Consider the following 18,685-nt stretch of genomic DNA (forward strand, 5'->3'; position numbering starts at 1 on the left):
CGCCAAGATGGTCACCTTGGGAAACAAGTAAAAAAAAACTAAGTCAATGCCAACAACTTAAAAAAAAAGCCTATGGCATTGAGAAATCCCAGGCGGTCTCCCATCCAGGTACTAACCAGGTCCCAACCCTGCTTAGCCTCTGAGATCAAATGAGATTGGGCTCTTTCAGGGTGATGCGGCCATAGTAGATTTTTTCAGGCACGCTCAACCCTCTTGACAAACGCCAAGATGGTCACCTTGGGAAGCAAACAAAAAATCAAGTCAACGCCAACAACATAAAAAGAAGTCTACAGCACCTAGTATTCCCAGGCGGTCTCCCATCCAGGTATTACCAAGCGCGACCCTTTCTAGCCTCTGAGATCAGAGGAGATTGGGTGCTTTCAGGGTGATGTGCCCATAGGCAATCTCTTTGGGCACTCTCATCCCTCTTGAAAAATGCCAAGATAGTCACCCTGGGAAACAAGCGGAAAAAAACAGGTTAACGCCAACAACATGAAAAGAAGAATACGGCACCTGGTATTCCAAGGCCGTCTCCCATTCAAGTACTAACTAGGCCCAACCCTTCTTAGCCTCCGAGATCAGAAGAGATTGGGTGCTTTCAGGGTGATGCTGCTGTAAGCGATCTCTTTAGGCACTCTCAACTCTCTTGACAAATGCCAAGGTGATCACTTTGGGAAACAAGCGGAAAAAAACAGGTCAACACCAACAACATAAAAAGAAGCCTGCGGCATCTGGAAAACCCATGTGGTCCAAAGCAGGCCCAACCCTTCTTAGCCTCTGAGACCAGACGAGATTGGGCGCTTTCAGGGTGTTGTGCCCGTAGGCAATTTCTTTGTGCACTCTCAACCCTCTTGACAAATGCCAAGATGGTCACCTTGGGAAAAAAGGGAAAAAAAAACAGGTCAACGCCGACAACATAATGAGAAGCTCACAGCACCTGGTATTCCCAGGCTGTCTCCCATCCAGGTACTAACCAGGCCCATCGCTGCTTAGCCCCCAAGATCAGATGAGATTGGGCTCTCTCAGGGTGATTTGGCCGTAGGCACTCTCTTTGGGCACTCTGAAGCCTCTTGACAAAGGCCAAGATGCTCCCCTTGGGAAACAAGCTAAAAAAAAACAGGTCAAAGCCAACAACATAAAAAGAAGCCTACGGCATCTGGTATTCCCAGGCGATCTCCCAATCAAGACACTAACCAGGCCAGATCCTTCTATGGCACCTGGTCTTTCCAGGCAGTCTCCCATCCAGGTACTAACCAGGCCTGACACTGCTTAGCCTCTATAATCAGATCGGTTGCTTTCAGGGTGATGTGGCCGTAAGCGTTCTCTTCAAGACACGCCCAACCCTCTTGAAAAAAGCCAAGATGGTCGCCTTGAGAAACAAGTGAAAAAAACAGGTCAAAGCCAACAACATAAAAAGAAGCCTATGGCACCTGGTATTCCCAGGCGGTCTCCCATCCAGGTACTAACCAGGCCCGACACTGTTTAGCCTCTGAGATCAGACAAGATTGGGCGCTTTCAGGGTAATGGGGCCATAGGTGATCTCTTCTGCCACTCTCAACCCTCTTGACAAATGCCAAGATGGTCACCTTGGGAAACAAGTGAAAAAAAACAACAGGTCAAGGCCAATAACATAAAAAGAAGCCTACGGCACCTGGTATTCACAGATAGTCTCCCATACAGGTATTAACCAGGCCGTACACTGCTAGGCCTCTGAGATCAGATGAGATTGTGCGCTTTCAGGGTGATATGGCCATAGGTGTTCTATTCAGACACTCTCAACCCTCTTAACAAATGCCAAGATGGTCATCTTGGGAAACAAGTGAAAAAAAACAGGTCAATGCCAACAACATAGTCTCCCATCGGTCAGCCTCTGAGATCGGGCGCTTTCAGGGTGATGGGGCCTTAGGCTAACGCTTCGGGACATACTAAAAACTCTTGACAGATGCTAAAATGGTCACCTTGGGAAACAAGCGGAAAAAAAACAGGTCAAAGCCAACAATATAAAAAGATTGCTACGGCACCTGTAATTAGGTACTATCCAGGCCGGACCCTGCTTAGCCTCTGAGATCAGATAAGATCGGGCGCTTTCAGGGTGATGTGGCCGTAGGAGATTTCTTTGGGCTCTCTCAGCCCTCTTGACAAATGCCAAGATGGTCACCTTGGGAAACAAGCGGAAAAAAAAACATGTCAACGCCAACAACATAAAAAGAAGCCTACAGCACCTGGTATTCCCAGTCGGTCTCCCTTCCAGTTACTAATCAGGCCCGACAATGCTTAGCCTCCGAGATCAGACAAGATCGGGCACTTTCAGGGTGATTTGGCCGTAGGCACTTTCTTTGGGCACTCTCACCCTCTTGACAAACGCCAAGATGGTCATCTTGGGAAACAAGCGGAAAAAAACAGGTCAACGCCAACAACATAAAAAATAGGATTTTTATATACAGCTTACCTGTAAAATCCTTTTCTTGAGAGTACATCACGGGACACAGGAGCTTCATTACATAGTGGGTTATATAGGCACCTCTGGTATTTGGACACTGATTAACCCCCAATTAAGGAGAATTCCTCCCCTATATAACCCCTCCCATATGGGGGGCACCTCAGTTTTGTAGCAAAGCAATAGGAAACCACGTAAAACCCAAGAGGGGTGGGAGCCCTGTGCCCCGTGATGTACTCTCAAGAAAAGGATTTTACAGGTAAGCTGTATATAAAAATCCTATTTTCTTGATCATACATCACGGGACACAGGAGCTTCATTACATAGTGGAATGACCCAAAGCAATGCTCAGATTGAGGGCAGGGAGACACAGATCATAATATATAGACCGCCAAGGACCGGAGGACCTAAACTGCAGCCTGCAGTACACTGCGCCCAAAGGCGATATCCTCTTGCCCTCTGACATCCACCTGATAGAATCTGGTGAATGTGTGGACTGATGACCAAGTTGCAGCCTTACAGATCTGAGCCAGGAAGGCCTGGTGATGCACTGCCCAAGAAGCACTTACAGCCCTAGTTGAGTGCGCTCTCACTTGAAAAGGAGGGATCTTCCCTTTAACACTATAGGCCTGAGAAATAATCTGTCTAATCCACCCTGAGAGAGTGGATTTTGATGCCGCCTGGCCCTTCCTAGGGCCTTCCGGCAAAATAAATAAGCAACCAGTTTTCCTTATCTGAGCAGTTGCCTGAAGATAGATACTGATTGCCCTTACCACATCCAAAGTGTGCAAAGATTCTTCTTCTGTGGACTGTGGTTCCAGAAAAAAGGATGGTAGGCTTACATCTTGATTCAAATGGAATCCTGAAACCACCTTAGGCAGAAAGGACCTGTTGGGACGCATTACCACCAGGTCCTTATGAATAATTAGATACGGTTCTTTACTGGAGAGAGCTGCTAGTTCTGACACTCTTCTAGCCGTGGATATGGCTACCAAGAAAACCAATTTTTTAGTCAAAAGAACTAACGAAGCCTGATGCAAAGGTTCAAAAGGTTGCCCCTGCAAAGCTGAGAGAACCAAATTCAGATCCCATGGGCATACCGGAGGTTTGACTGGCGGCCTTATCTGCATAGCCCCCTGGATGAAAACCCGCACCAGGGAATGTGATGCAAGTGGTTTCTGAAAAAACACTGACAAGGCCGAAATATGCACCTTGATAGTGCTTACGGCCAAATTCATTTCTAGGCCTGACTGGAGGAAGGCCAAGATCCTGCTAATGACATACTTTCTAGGGTGACATTCCCTGAGTTCACAACAGGAAACATATGCCCTCCAGATTTTGTAGTAAATAATCCTGGAGGCCGGCTTTCTGGCATTGACCAGAGTAGAAAGGACTGGCCCCGAAAGCCCAGGGTCTCAGCAGCCAAACCGTCAAATTCAGACTGTGTAAAGCAGGACTGTGTAAAGCAGGACCCTGTGAGAGCAGATCTGGCCGGAGAGGGAGGATCCACGGCCTACCTACTGCCAACTTCATGATCTCTGCGTACCACGGTCGCCTGGGCCAAGCCGAGGCTACCAAAAGAACCGACTTTGTTTCCCTCTTGACTCTTCCCAGGAACTGCGACAGAAGCAGGCACGGGGGGAAGGCATAAATCAAATTGTACTGATCCCAGGGAACTGTCAGAGCATCCGACCCCGGAGCGAGTGTATCTCTTGTCCTTGACACAAATTTGTCCAGTTTTCTGTTGAACCTGGACGCAAACAGATCTACGTCTGGAGTACCCCACCTGCGACATATGTTCCAAAACACGTCGGGGTGCAGAGCCCATTCTCCTGGGCACAACTACTGGTGGCGCAGAATATCCGCCTGCCAATTTTCCACTCCTGGAATGAAGACTGCAGAAAGGCATGGAACATGCCTTTCTGCCCAGCCAAGTATGCGATTCACCTCTTTTTGCGCAACCAGACTCCTGGTACCGCCCTGGTGATTGATATAGGCCACTGCTGTGGCATTGTCCGACTGAACCCAAACAGGGAGACCCTGTAGTCTGAAAGACCAGTTTATGAGATCCATATAAACTGCCTGGATCTCCAAGACATTTATGGGCAATAGCTTCTCGATCGCAGACCATTTCCACTGCGAGCACGTCTCCTCCAACACTGCTCGGTTTGTAACCACCAGACGAGGCTCTTGCGTGTCCCTGGGGATAGACACATAGGAAGATCCAAGGATTGGGGCTTCCTGTTCCAAGCCGCAAGGATGCATCTTTGCAGAGGCCTTGAGTGGAACTGGGCGAATGGAACGGCCTCGAAGGAGGTGACCATTTCCCCTAACAGTCTCATGCACAACCGAATGGGGGAAGATCTTCTGCCCAGAATTAGGCGCACCAGATCCCCAATGGCCAAGGCTTTTGGCCTTGGTAGAAACACCTTGCCCTGAGCAGTGTCGATAACCATACCCAGGTATTCCAACCTGGTAGCAGGCTGTAGGGACGACTTTTCTAGGTTTATAATCCAACCTAGGCATTCCAGCTGTTCTAGCGCTCTGGTAACACTGTGGTTCAGGAGCGCTACTGTTTTCTCTATGAGAAGCAAATCGTCTAGATAAGCCATGATGGCTATACCCTGAGCTCTTAGGTTTGCCAAGAGAGGGTCCAGAATCTTTGTGAAGACTCGAGGGGCCGTAGCTAGCCCGAACGGCAAAACCACAAATTGAAAATGGTGCTGCTCTACCGTGAACCTTAGATACTTTTGGTGTGCGGGAAAAATTGGCACATGGAGATATGCATCCTTCATGTCTATTGATGCCATAAACTTTCCCCCTTGCAGGGAGGAGACCACAGTGCGAATTGACTGTATTCGGAAGGACCGGATGCGTAAAAATTGGTTCACATCCTTCAGATCCAGGATAGGTCTGACACTTCCATTTGGCTTTGGAACGCTGAAGAGATTCGAGTAAAACCCTGAACCCTGTTCTTTTGGGTCCACTTCTACTATCACCCCCTGGGATAGTAAGTGATCTAAGGCCAGAAATAGCGGTCTTTGCTTTACTGGGTCCCTGGGGATCCTTGACCTTAGAAAGCGAGAAGGTGGAATCTCCTGAAACTCCAGCTTGTAGCCCAGGGATACCGAAGAGACCACCCACTCGTCCCGGATCTCTTCCCGCCAGGCTTCTGCAAACTGCAGGAGCCTTCCCCCCACTTGGCCGAGCAGGGGCGCCCCTTCACAAGGAAGCTTTCAGGCTCTGCTTGGCAGGCTTTCGCCCCCAGGATTTCTTCTGCCCCTGGGCCCGGCCTTGAGCCTTTCCTGTAGAGGGGGGTTGAGAAGGCCGTCGCCACTGCTTAGAGCTTGATGCTCCGGGAGAGAGAGAACGCCTAAATGATGGACGTTTGCTCCTTTTGACTGGAAGGAGAGTAGATTTACTCCCTGAAATTTTTTGTACGAATTTGTCTAATTCTTCTCCAAACAAACGTTCCCCTTTAAACGGGAACCCAATCAAATGCTTCTTGCATGATAGCTCAGCTGCCCAATTCTTTAGCCATAGGGCCCTTCGCATGTGTACCAACAGGAGAGACAAACGAGATGCTTGTTGGACAGAATCCAAAATCGCATCAATCATTAAACACAGAATTTGAGGTATTTCTGCATAATTGTCCACTTCCTCACTGGGAAGGAGGCCAAGCATCTGCTTAACCTGTTCCTTGAGGAACTGACACAACCCCACAGCTGCGACTGTAGCTTGCACTACAGCGCCAGTCATGGAAAAGGAGGCTTTTATTAATGTTTCCAGCTTCTTATCAGTTGGATCTTTAAATACCTGAGCATTATCCAAAGGACTGGTCAGGTTTTTATTCACGCAAGAAACAGCTGCATCGACAGATGGGACCCCCCATTTCTTGGTGAAACTTTCCTCCAGAGGATAAAGCATAGAAAACCTTTTAGGAGGAGAAAACAGTTTATCGGGATGTCCCCAATCCTCATACAACAATTTATCCATTAAGGGATGAATTGGAAAGGAAAAGGCCAGTTGTGGGATTTTCCTGACTCCCAGGGAAGAAACAGAGGACGTAGCGATCTCAGCAGCAGGCATTCTGAATGTGGTACGCACCAATTCAGTATAATACTGCACCTGTTTTCTGAGCGCCTGCGAGGAGGGGACTCTCTCCTCTTCCTCTGATTCATCCGACTACTCAAGATCCATGTCCCAAGATAGGGATCTCTCCTCATTGTCAGAAGTGTCATCTGAAAGAGGAATCTCAGCAGAGGGAGGGGATCTACCCCTTTTCCTGCTATCTTTCAGGGAAGCTGAAATAAAATTCATGATTCTCCCTTCAAAACCCTCCAATGTAGCCCTAAGGGAGTCCTCAGTGACGTATTACCGGGCTGAAATATTAGGAGAGGCTGCAAATCCTGACAGGGGCACTGACTCATCCTGTGAGGCTGACTCCAGTCTTGCAGGGGGGGATGGTAACCTACAGGCATTTTTAGAACACCTAGAGCTAGGCGGTGACTTACCAGTGCCCTTGTTATCTCCCCCTGAGACCCTCTTACGAGGAGACATAGTCCTAAGCTACAAAGCAGAGGTACTAGTACAAAGTGCAATCACTGTTGTGCTTAAAGTCTCACAATAAATATATATGCTTAAACTGCACAACCTGATGCTGAGTAGGTGTCTTAGGTTTGCCTGGATCCAATCCCTTGGGATGCTTACTGCCCATAGCTCCTGTGTCTCCACTTACAGCCCCCTGACGCTCTGAGCTGTAAAACTGCTGTCTGGTGCCTGCAGAGTACAGCGCCGTGCACACCGAACGACACGGCTCGCAAACACACTCCGAGCTCAGCGCGCATGCACGTGTGTGCGCGTGTGCACAAGGACCGCCGGTATCCAGGGGGGAAGGGAATTGCCATCGGAGCTGCCTGGGACCCCCAGACTACGTGGGACCCCTGTATTACTTCATTGTGGCAGAGATTGCAGTGGAGACGTGAGTCATCTGGGAGAACCAGGCTTCACTGAGCGTGTGTATCTGAAAGACATGTAAGTATGCATCAGGCTGCTCTTACTCCCTCTAGTGGTGGAAACCAGGTAAGACATACAACTACTCAATGAAGAAATCCATAATATAATTTATACAGGATTAACTTCCCTTACCTGTCCTCGCCGCAGGAATTGCTGAAAACAGACAGATTCCAGCCTTCACCCATCACGGCGGGCAGAATTGTGCCAACCTTCAGGTTTTTTTGGGGGTTCCTTTTCAGAAGAACCTCCTACCTGGACCTTGTAATAGACTCTGCCAGAAACTTTCGTGCCACTATGTAAATAGTACAGTAAGTCTGGTTTTCCCAGAGACCAGTCTTCCAATAGGAGAGGATTTACAGGCAAAACCTAGTTTCTTCAGATGACGGGGCCTGGGTATCATATCATCTTGGGAGTCAAAATATCAGCCCGAGATATGGATCCGGTTTGTCGTAGCTCTTAGGCCCCCGCAGGGACCTGCACAGAGCTTTCTTCATTGCACATGTTTTACGTGACCAACCACCATAGATACAGGCGAAAAAATGGAGGTGCCTCCCATATGGGAGGGGTTATATAGGGAAAGAATTTTCCTTAATTGGGGGTTAATCAGTGTTCAATCACCAGAGGTGCCTATATAACCCACTATGTAATGATCCTGTGTCCCGTGATGTATGATCAAGAAATAAGCATAAGGCACCTGGTATTTCCCAGTCGGTCTTCCATCCAGTTACTAATCAGGCCCGACAATGCTTAGCCTCCGAGATCAGACAAGATCGGGCACTTTCAAGGTGATGGGGCCATAGGCGATCTCTTTGGGCACTCTCAACCATCTTGACAAACGCCAACATGGTCATCTTGGGAAACAAGTGAAAAAAAACAAGTCATTGCCAACATTGGAGGCTAAGCAGGGTTGGGCAATCAGTTTCCTTGCCTGAAATAGGCATATCAGAACTGCCATCTGGCTGCTTCCCGGGTTTCCAACTCCTTCAACTAATCCCAGGAGACAATACTTCGCCTCCATCCTAGTGGAGGTTCCAAACACCCGATCAATGGTTCCTGTCACCTCCGTCCAGTAGCAGATCAACTTCGGGCATCTGCAAAACATGTGCATCATGTCTCCCCCCATGTTCCCGCACCGGGGGCAACTTGCGTCCGGCCGTTCGGCCAAATTGAAAAAGTTTACAAGGAGCATAATAAGTTCTATATAATAAGAACAGATGTGACATCCTCTGAGAGGAGAGCCACAATTGACCACAGGCAGTATTCCTGTGGCCAATTATATCTCAAGGGGGTTTAGTACACACCCCACACTATATAAGGCCACCAGCGCGGTGGCCTTGTATAGTGTGTTGCGGCGGTCAGGGAAAGAGGACGATAGGCAGGGACAGTGTCTTTACTGCTTGGGAACCTAGCACTGTTACAGTGGGTGTTATGTGCTTCCTGCACAGTACACACCTGAAGCTACCCTTTATTACTGGCGTTCAATTTCTGCAATACAGGCATCTGCAGTGCAGAAGTTAGAGTGGATGTTGTGTGCCTCCTGCACAGTATACACCTGAAGATACCCCTTATTGCTGGTGTTCTGGTTCTGTAAGGCAGGAACCTAGCACTGTTACAGTGGGTGTTGTGTGCCTCCCATGCTTGTCCTTATTTTCGGCAGCTGGACGTGTTGAGCCACATCATGCCGAACACTTGGTCGGATGTGAAAGACCAAGCCCTCCTAATGCTCCTCATCCTCTCTCACCCAGGCTCAGGGTACTAGCCTATGTTCTGTATACCCTATCCTCTCTTTATACTCTAGCCCGTCGTTTATGTACACTAGACTCTTTGTTTACCTCATAAATGGCAGTGTATATAGAAGGAAGGTAAGTTTATACAGAGAGGCTAAGGTATACAGAAGGTAGGCTAGAGAATAAAGAAGACAGGCTAGTGTATACAGGACACATGCTAATGTATACAGAAAACAGGCTTGGTTATAGAGAGAGACTGAGACTATTATATTCAGAAGAAAAGCTAGTGTATATAGAGAGGCCGGCTGGGGTATACAGAGAGGCTAGTGAATACAGATAGGGTGATGTATACAGAAATGCTAGTGTATACAGAGAGGCTAGAGTATACAGTTATTCTGGGGTATACAGAGAAGCTAGTTTAAAGAGAGGCTAGTGTATACAGAATACAGACTCATGTATGCAGATAGGCATGAGTATACAGAGATGCTAGAGTAAACAGTGAGGCTGGGGTACACAGAGAGGCTAGTTTAAAGAGAGGCTGGGGTACAGAAGACAGGCTGTGGTATACAGAGGGTTTAGTGTATTCAGAGAGTCTAGTGTATTCAGTCGGCGAGTGTATACATAATACTGGCTAGTTCACACAGTGTTTACAGAGATGCAAGGGTTTACAGAGAAGCTAGTGTATATACAGAAGAAAGGCTAGTGAATACAGAATAAAGACTCGTGTATGCAGATAGGCTTGAGTATACAGAGATGCTAGAGTAAACAGTGAGGCTGGGGTACACAGAGAGGCTAGTTTAAACAGAGGCTAGTTTAAAGAGAGGCTAGTATACACAAAGATGTTAGTGTATATAGAGAGGTTAGTGTATAGAGAGAGTCGAGTGTATACAGAAAGCACAGTGCATATAGAGAAACTAGTGTATACAGAAGACAGGCTTGGGTATACATCCAAGCTGACAGTGTATACAGAAGACTGGGTAGTGTATACAGAGAATCTAGTGGGTACAGAAGATAGGCTGGTGTATTTTAGCTAGTTTTTACAGTCTAGTGTATACAGAAGACAGGCTGTGGTATACAGAGTGTTTAGTGTATTCAGAGAGTCTAGTGTATACAGTCGGCGAGTGTATACATAATACTGGCTAGTTCACACAGTGTTTACAGAGATGCAAGGGTGTACAGAGAAGCTAGTGTATATAGAAGACTACAGCATACAGAAGAAAGGCTAGTGAATACAGAATACAGACTCGTGTATGCAGATAGGCTTGAGTATACAGAGATGCTAGAGTAAACAGTGAGGCTGGGGTACACAGAGAGGCTAGTTTAATGAGAGGCTAGTTTAAAGAGAGGCTAGTATATACAAAGGTGTTAGTGTATATAGAGAGGTTAGTGTATAGAGAGAGTCGAGTGTACACAGAAAGGACAGTGCATATAGAGAAACTAGTGTATACAGAAGACAGGCTTGGATATACATCAAAGCTGACAGTGTATACAGAAGACTGGGTAGTGTATACAGAGAGTCTAGTGGGTACAGAAGACAGGCTGGTGTATTCTAGCTAATTTTTACAGTCTAGTGTATACAGAAGACAGGCTGTGGTATACAGAGGGTTTAGTGTATTCAGAGAGTCTGGTGTATACAGTCGGCGAGTGTATACATAAGATTGGCTAGTTTACACAGTGTTTACAGAGATGCAAGGGTGTACAGAGAGGCTAATGCATACAGTGAAGCTATTTTATATAGAAGCTAGTGTGTACAGAAGAAAGGCTAGACAGGCTATAAAGAGAGACAAGTGTTTACAGAGGACAGTTTGGGGTATAGAGAGATGCTAGTTTATACAGAGAGACTAATGTATACAGAAGACAGGCTAGGGCATACAGAAGACAGAAGACGGGCTAGTGTATTCAAAACTAGGCTAGTGTATACCGAAGACAGGCTATTGTATGCAGAAGACCGGCTAGAGTATACAGAGAAACTAGTGTATAACAGACAGCGTAGTGTATATAGAAGACAGGCCAGGGTATAAAGAAGACAGAGTAATGTATATAGAAAGCAGAAAACATGCTCGTGTATATAGAGAGGCTAGTGAATTTAGAGGGTAGGCTAAGTGATAACAGAAGACAATCTTGGATATACAGAGACATTTCATCATTTCATCTAGCTCACATCTCTAATGGAGTTTGTCTCATTGCCATGTTATGCCTTTTCCTTCTTATGCTAAATATAGATTATACTCACTACACGATTTTAATCACCCACATCAAGCATGCAATAAAACTATCATACATCAAAATAAACTATGTACTGCCAAAACAATAACGGCCAATAACTTGACAAATTAATTATCAGTCAATCACTTAACAAAATAAACTTTGCACTCTTTTGCTCTATTTTGCATATTTGTAATTCTCCACATCAATTGTCACATTGATATCACCACTGACGACACACCATCCTGACTTATTTTGCTTTATTTATTATTACAAATAGAGAGTACTATCTCAAAACCAGTTAAATCTATTCACTTCGATGAGGTCTACCGCTAATTGTACGGTATTGCAAAATGTTCACAAAACCATCCATTTGCTACCAGACATGCTGCACATACTAAGAGTAATGTAACTCTCGCTCGCTAACGATGTAAACAGTTTTATTGCTTTTCTGACATTAACTGAGTATCTCTGACATTAACTGAGTATCTCTCTGCACTAGGATCTTATTAATAATAATAATAATAATAGGATTGTGTAAGGCAAAGATCAACTAGTCTAATATAAGCTTTCTCAGTGGTACCGGCATATCCTTTAAATTTAGACTATCAAGCTCAGCTTTCAATCTCTTACCGTTGAACAACGATACTTCCTCCCTGCAATATTAAGCCATTTAAATGTCCTATTGGTCGTCTATATTATACAACTCTCTAAAAAGCATATATGTAGAGAATAAAACTAGTCTTACATCTTAATAAAACTGTTTTATTGCTCAACCCGTATGAAGCTGTCATGACATAAGCAAATAAGTCACAGTTTAACACAGTTACAAAACACTTCTTTTTACCGCAGCAAAATGTGAGAAAAGCAATGTAAGCCATATGCTTCAGAAAATTAATGTACCGCTTTTAAATCCATATCAATTCCACATCCTAATTTAAACCGTCTTAAAATTTTAACATTTACTGATAGCAATTACTGATATTACATTATGATTATAGTGAGTACTATCTCCTAACCTGTTAAATCTATTCACTTCGATGAGGTCTACCGTTAATTGTACGGTATTGCAAAATGTTCACAAAACCATCCATTTGCTACCAGACATGCTGCACATACTAAGAGTAATGTAAATATCGCTCGCTAACGATGTAAACAGTTTTATTGCTTTTCTGACATTAACCGAGTATCTCTGACATTAACTAAGTATCACTCTGCACTAGGATCTTAATAATAATAATAGGATTTTGTAACTAGTCTAATAATTTAAACCGTCTTAAAATTTTAACATTCACTGATAGCAATTACTGATATTACATTATGATTATACCAGTGAAAAGGACCGCGTAATGGAACTGTCAAATTAATCATAATCTCAGAGTTAACTTAGCTGATAAATTTACGATTTACTCAACGATTTACTCAACGATTTAAACTTAGATCTTTTCAAGCTAAGTCAATTTAATCTTAAATAAATTATACTATATTCTACTGTACTCTTAAATTATGTACTGTTTTTCTGTATTTTAGCCGTACTCATATTTCGTGTTATGTTGCAACCATCTAATCTCATTGCTATTCCGACATTCTGCCTTAATGAGGATATTACTTTGCAACTATCCCTTGAACCCTTTTGTGTATTCACTTTATCTCGACCTATATAAACTGCCTCAATATACTTATTATTATTATATTATAGAGATTACTATCTCTAAATCATTGTAAACTTAACCATAGTTATAATGTACAGCTAATTTTACGTTAAAGCAAACTTCACACAAAACCATCTTTTTAAAACCTTTTACACACTGCACATTAAGAGTAATGCAACCATCTCTCTACCTCTATGCAATAGGATTCTCTTTCTGACTCTATTGTGTGTATTACTTCTTCTCCAAATTAACTGTCACACTGATAACCATTTGTAACACGTAACACTGGCAACCCATTTTTTAACAGCAGCAAAATGTGAAAAAAGCAGTGGGACGGTTTACTTGATTGAGAAGTGGTTGCAGTACCAAAGGATAGCAATAAAGTTTGATTACATTAATAACACATAATGCAACTATTTTACATTCACATCAAGCATACATCCTAATGTAAACTGTCTATCACTATTAATGTTCAGGGTTACTGATACATTATGCCAATAACCAGTGGAAACGGAAAACAGTCAGTGTAAGCCGTCTTCGTGCGTAACAAAATTAATGGAACGATTTACACGTTGGAATTTACAAGCTACGTCAATTTACTCTTAAATAATGTATACCTTTTAGCTGCTTAGCTCACACTTTGCTGTATGTAGCCGCGTTAACTGTATTAATTATTACATGTAAGTAACCAATGGGTATTGACATTTCATGTCTATGTCACATCTCTAATGCAATTTGTCTCTTTGAGACACGTTGCTGATATTTGCATTACAGCAATCATCTCATCTAATTGCTATTCCAACATTTTGCCCTGGTATTACTTTGCAACGCTCTATTGAACAATGTAAAGGTAAGCTAGATATTTTGTGTATTTCCACTTTAACTCGACCTGTATATACTGTCTCAATATTATCCTTTCTAATTTTGCTAAATTAGATTATAGAGTATGCTATGTCTAAATCCAGGTTACCTACTCACCTTTATTACGTATACTGCTAATTTTAGGATAATACAAAACCATCTTTTGCTTCTTTACACGCTGCACATATTAAGAGTAATGCAATGCTATCGATGTGAACAGTTTAATTGCTCTTCTCACATTAGCTGGTATATCTCTACTATAGGAAACTGAATTTGTACTACAACGATAACTCGTCTAATATCAGTCCACTCAGTGCTACCGGGATAACTTTTGCATTTAGAGTAATGAAATTATTTCTCAGTTATTTTGAAGCTACTGCAACAAACGCTTCCGATCTCTTTTCAACTGCAATACTTAAGCTCTGTAATATTAAGGAATATTTAGCTGCTTAGCTGAAACTTTGCTGTACGTAGCCGTGTTATTTTATTAATGGTTACCTGTAAGTAACCAATGGGGATTGACATTTCATGTCTAATTCACATTCACATTTCTAATGCAGTTTGTCTTTTTGCCATGTCACCCTTTGCCAGTTATTATCCTTTCTCTTCCTTATGCTATATTCTTCCTTATGCCAGCAGGTGCATGATTAAAGACACGTAATGAACCTGATTGATAAAAACCTACACTCGTCGCTGCTCTTATTTCGTGTATTTCCACTTAAACCCGACCTGTATATACTGTCTCAATATTAATCTGAGTTATTTTGCTATATTTATTATTAGAATAAGCAGATTACGATCTCTAAATCCTGGTAAACCAACTCACACAAAACCTTACACGCAGCACATTACATATTAAGATAATAACATTTAACCGGTATCTCTCTGCAATAGTAAACGAAATGTGTAGATCACTCATCTAATATCAGTCTTCTCAGTGCTACCGGAACAACTTTTAAATTTAGAGTAATGCAGCAATTACTCAGTTTTATGAAGGTACTGCAACTAACGCTTTGGATTTCTTTCCTGTTAAATTACGCTCTGCAATGTTAAGCCATGCAAGTTGTCCTATTGGTCCACTAACAATGCTATGTATAATAATACAAATCTTTCAAAAGCAATATCGTCTCACTACAAAACTTACACTCTGCATAATAAATATGAATAATGCGACTAATGCTAATAATAAAGTCGTCTAAAACTCGGCTATCTTACATCAAAATAAACCATGCACTGCCATTGGTTAATAACATCCGAATACTGAACGTCTATCAGTCAATGACTTAACAAAATAAACTTAGCACTCTTTTGCTCTATTTTGTATATTTGTAGTTCTCCACATTAACTGTCACATTGATATCACCACTGACAACACACCACTGACCTTTTAACAGCACCAAAATATGAAAAAAGCACTGTAACTCTTTACATGATTTAGAAGTAGTTGCATTAGCAAAAAATAAAGTCCTGTCTTCTGTAACACGCTAGCCTTTCTGTATACATTAAACTTTCTGTGTACACCAGTCCCTCTATATAGCCTCTCTGTCTTCTGTATACACGTGCCCGTAACCTATATACACTTGCCTGCCTTCTTTTTACAATAGTCTCGGTGGCCCAGCCTCTCTGCATACTCTAGCCTTACTGAATTCTCCAGACTTTCTTCTGTATACACAAGCCTATCTGTAAACAATAGCTTGTCATCTGTACACACTAGCCTCTCTGTATACACTAGCCATTCTTCTGTATACACTAGGCTCAGGGGAATAACATTAGCCTATCTGTATTACCTTGTTTGACTTTTCTGTTTTCTCTTTCTTTTCTAGGGTGTACCTCGCTGTATTCCAATTATAATAGCCTCACTGGGTTTTTGACAGGCGGCCTTGTGTGGGGTTTTTTCAGTCTGCTCAGCCATCTTCTTGCAGGGGTTCTTCGGGTCAGCCCTTGCTCCCTTTTCCCCACGTATCCTCTCATTCACAAGAAGTTCATTCTCATGTCTGGGTTACCTTGAGCATCAGGCTCATCCTATCCTTCACGGGACATTCATTTGGGTTTGCGTAGCTTGCAGGCTCTTAGGGGGTTCCTTCTCATCTCCAGGTCAGGAGTCAGTGGGTTCTACCCTCACAGCGGTAACTTACCGGTTGCTTACAGTTGGCATTTGGGCATACGTCATTTTATGGATGGGATCTTTACCTTCCCTTTTCCACCTATACTTGTGTCTTTTTGCCCTCTTTTCAGGCATACTGACCGTCCAGGCCATGGCACACCTTAGGCCTTGGTTCTTAAGTAATATCGCATTTCCCACTTGAAGACTCCGATTAAAGGGACTATTTAACCCTCCCCTCTGTCATGGCCAGGGTTGGTGTTTTCTAGGAAGAGAGAGACTGGGTTACACAGACTTGCTAGTGTATACAGACGGAATAGTGTAGTGTACAGAGACAAGCTGACAGTGAGGCTGGGGTATAATGAGAAGCTAGGTTATACAGTAGACAGGCTAGTTTATATAAAAGACAAAATTGGGTAAACAGAATACAGGCTGGGGTATAATGAGAGGCAAGATTATACAGAGAGGCTAGGGTACACAGAGAGGCTAGTGTATAAAGATGTATACAGAAAGGCGGGGTATACCGAGAGACTAGGTGTATAAAAGACAAGCTAGGGACGGACTAGTGTATACAGAGGACTGGCTAGTTGATACAGAGAGGCTAATGTGTACAAAAGAAAGGCTAATGTATACAGATAGGCTAGATTATACAGAAGAACGTCCTGGGTATGCAGAGCGCTCAGCTTCAAGGGATGGCCAACGTGACTTTCTGACAGATCTGACTTTCATCCCCTTGCCCTCTCTCTCTCTCTCACAGCGGTAACTTACCGGTTGCTTACAGTTGGCATTTGGGCATACGTCATTTTATGGATGGGATCTTTACCTTCCCTTTTCCACCTATACTTGTGTCTTTTTGCCCTCTTTTCAGGCATACTGACCGTCCAGGCCATGGCACACCTTAGGCCTTGGTTCTTAAGTAATATCGCATTTCCCACTTGAAGACTCCGATTAAAAGTGGGAAGGCTGAGGGACTATTTAACCCTCCCCTCTGTCATGGCCAGGGTTGGTGTTTTCTAGGAAGAAAGAGACTGGGTTACACAGACTTGCTAGTGTATACAGACGGAATAGTGTAGTGTACAGAGACAAGCTGACAGTGAGGCTGGGGTATAATGAGAAGCTAGGTTATACAGTAGACAGGCTAGTTTATATAAAAGACAAAATTGGGTAAACAGAATACAGGCTGGGGTATAATGAGAGGCAAGATTATACAGAGAGGCTAGGGTATACCGAGAGACTAGGTGTATAAAAGACAAGCTAGGGACGGACTAGTGTATACAGAGGACTGGCTAGTTGATACAGAGAGGCTAATGTGTACAAAAGAAAGGCTAATGTATACAGATAGGCTAGATTATACAGAAGAACGTCCTGGGTATGCAGAGCGCTCAGCTTCAAGGGATGGCCAACGTGACTTTCTGACAGATCTGACTTTCATCCCCTTGCCCTCTCTGCCCCGGTCATCTGGTGGCAGTTTTATGCACTTCCCTGGCCCCCACCCATTCATAATCCTTACCGGCCTTTCCTTCCGCTGCTCACAGGAACACACTGGATGACTTGTCTAATTAACCAACTTGTACAAGACACCACTATCCTCCTGTCTGACACCGGTCCCCCTTGGAGGCTTTACCCGTCACTGTTTGGGTGGTCCCTGCCTCCCCCTGGATGCTCCACATATACCCCAACGACATTGTCGAAGGGGCACCACTTGACAGGCCACGGGGTTGTCATGCCGGTGGCATCTCCCATTGGAGGAAGGGATGATGGCCCCAACCCCTTGGCAGCAGGTTCTTTCATGTACAGACCAGGGTGGAGTCGTCTGGAGTCTTGACCTTAGAGGGGGGAGTTGCACTTTGGGGGGTCTGAGTGATACATAGTGCGCTGTACTGGAAGGGCTTGACATTCCCGCATATGTGTCCCCTCTCCCTGGTTGCGCCCCTCGTCCCCCTCCCTCTGGCCCCCACCTACTCTTTGCCGACATTGCCTTCTGCAGCTTTCGGGGACACCCTGGATGACTTTTTTATTGAGCCTATTGGTACGAGACACTGCTTCCCTCCAGTTTGACTCTGGACCCCCCTGGAGGATTTACCCCTTACTGTTTGGGCGGACCCAGCCTCCCTCTGGATGCTCTACACAGCCCCCGATGGCGATGCAGGAGAGACACTAATTGGCGGGCCCCAGAACTGCTGCTCGGGTGAAGTCTCCCGTTGGATGGAGGGATGGTGGCCCCAGCCCCTTGCCTGCCGGATTCTCCATGCACCGACCAGGGCTGCTCCTGTTTCATCTTGATGTGGTGACCATGGAGGGGAGGAGTGGAAACTTATGGGGTCCGGGTGGTTGCTGGTGTGAGTGCGCTAAAGGACTTGACATTTCCGCATGTTTGTCCCCTCTAACTTGCTGCCCCCTCTTCCTTCCCCCCTTCCCTCCCTTACCTCCTTCCCTTCCCTCTTTCCCTCCCCCTTCCCCCCCTCTTTCCCCCCCTTCCCTCCCCCTTTTCCCCCAGAGCGTGGACGGAGGAGAGGGGTTAAGGAGAGGACAATTTGCCAAAGGGAGAAATGCATTTGTTCGGGGGCTGCATGTACTTTTGGGGTATGGGACGGGGGGTGGTGGATCCCATTCTGTGATGCCTTTTCTGTTGTGACGGGCTCCCTCGTGCATGCCTACATTTAGGGCGAGCTGAGGAGACCCCCTT

General features: G+C 44.6%; 3 pseudogenes; all 3 read right to left on the reverse strand.

Moving 5' to 3' along the window:
- Positions 1-925: 925 nt before the first annotated feature.
- LOC143928809 (5S ribosomal RNA) lies at positions 926-1,044 on the reverse strand (annotated as a pseudogene).
- Positions 1,045-1,418: 374 nt separating this feature from the next.
- On the reverse strand, positions 1,419-1,537 carry LOC143928889 (5S ribosomal RNA; annotated as a pseudogene).
- A 673-nt stretch (positions 1,538-2,210) lies between these two features.
- LOC143928773 (5S ribosomal RNA) lies at positions 2,211-2,329 on the reverse strand (annotated as a pseudogene).
- Between the last annotated feature and the right edge of the window lie 16,356 nt (positions 2,330-18,685).

The sequence above is a fragment of the Lithobates pipiens genome, unplaced genomic scaffold, assembly GCF_037356315.1.
Source record: "Lithobates pipiens isolate NorthernLeopardFrog02 unplaced genomic scaffold, aLitPip1_a1.2 Scaffold_23, whole genome shotgun sequence".
Lineage (NCBI taxonomy): Eukaryota > Metazoa > Chordata > Amphibia > Anura > Ranidae > Lithobates > Lithobates pipiens.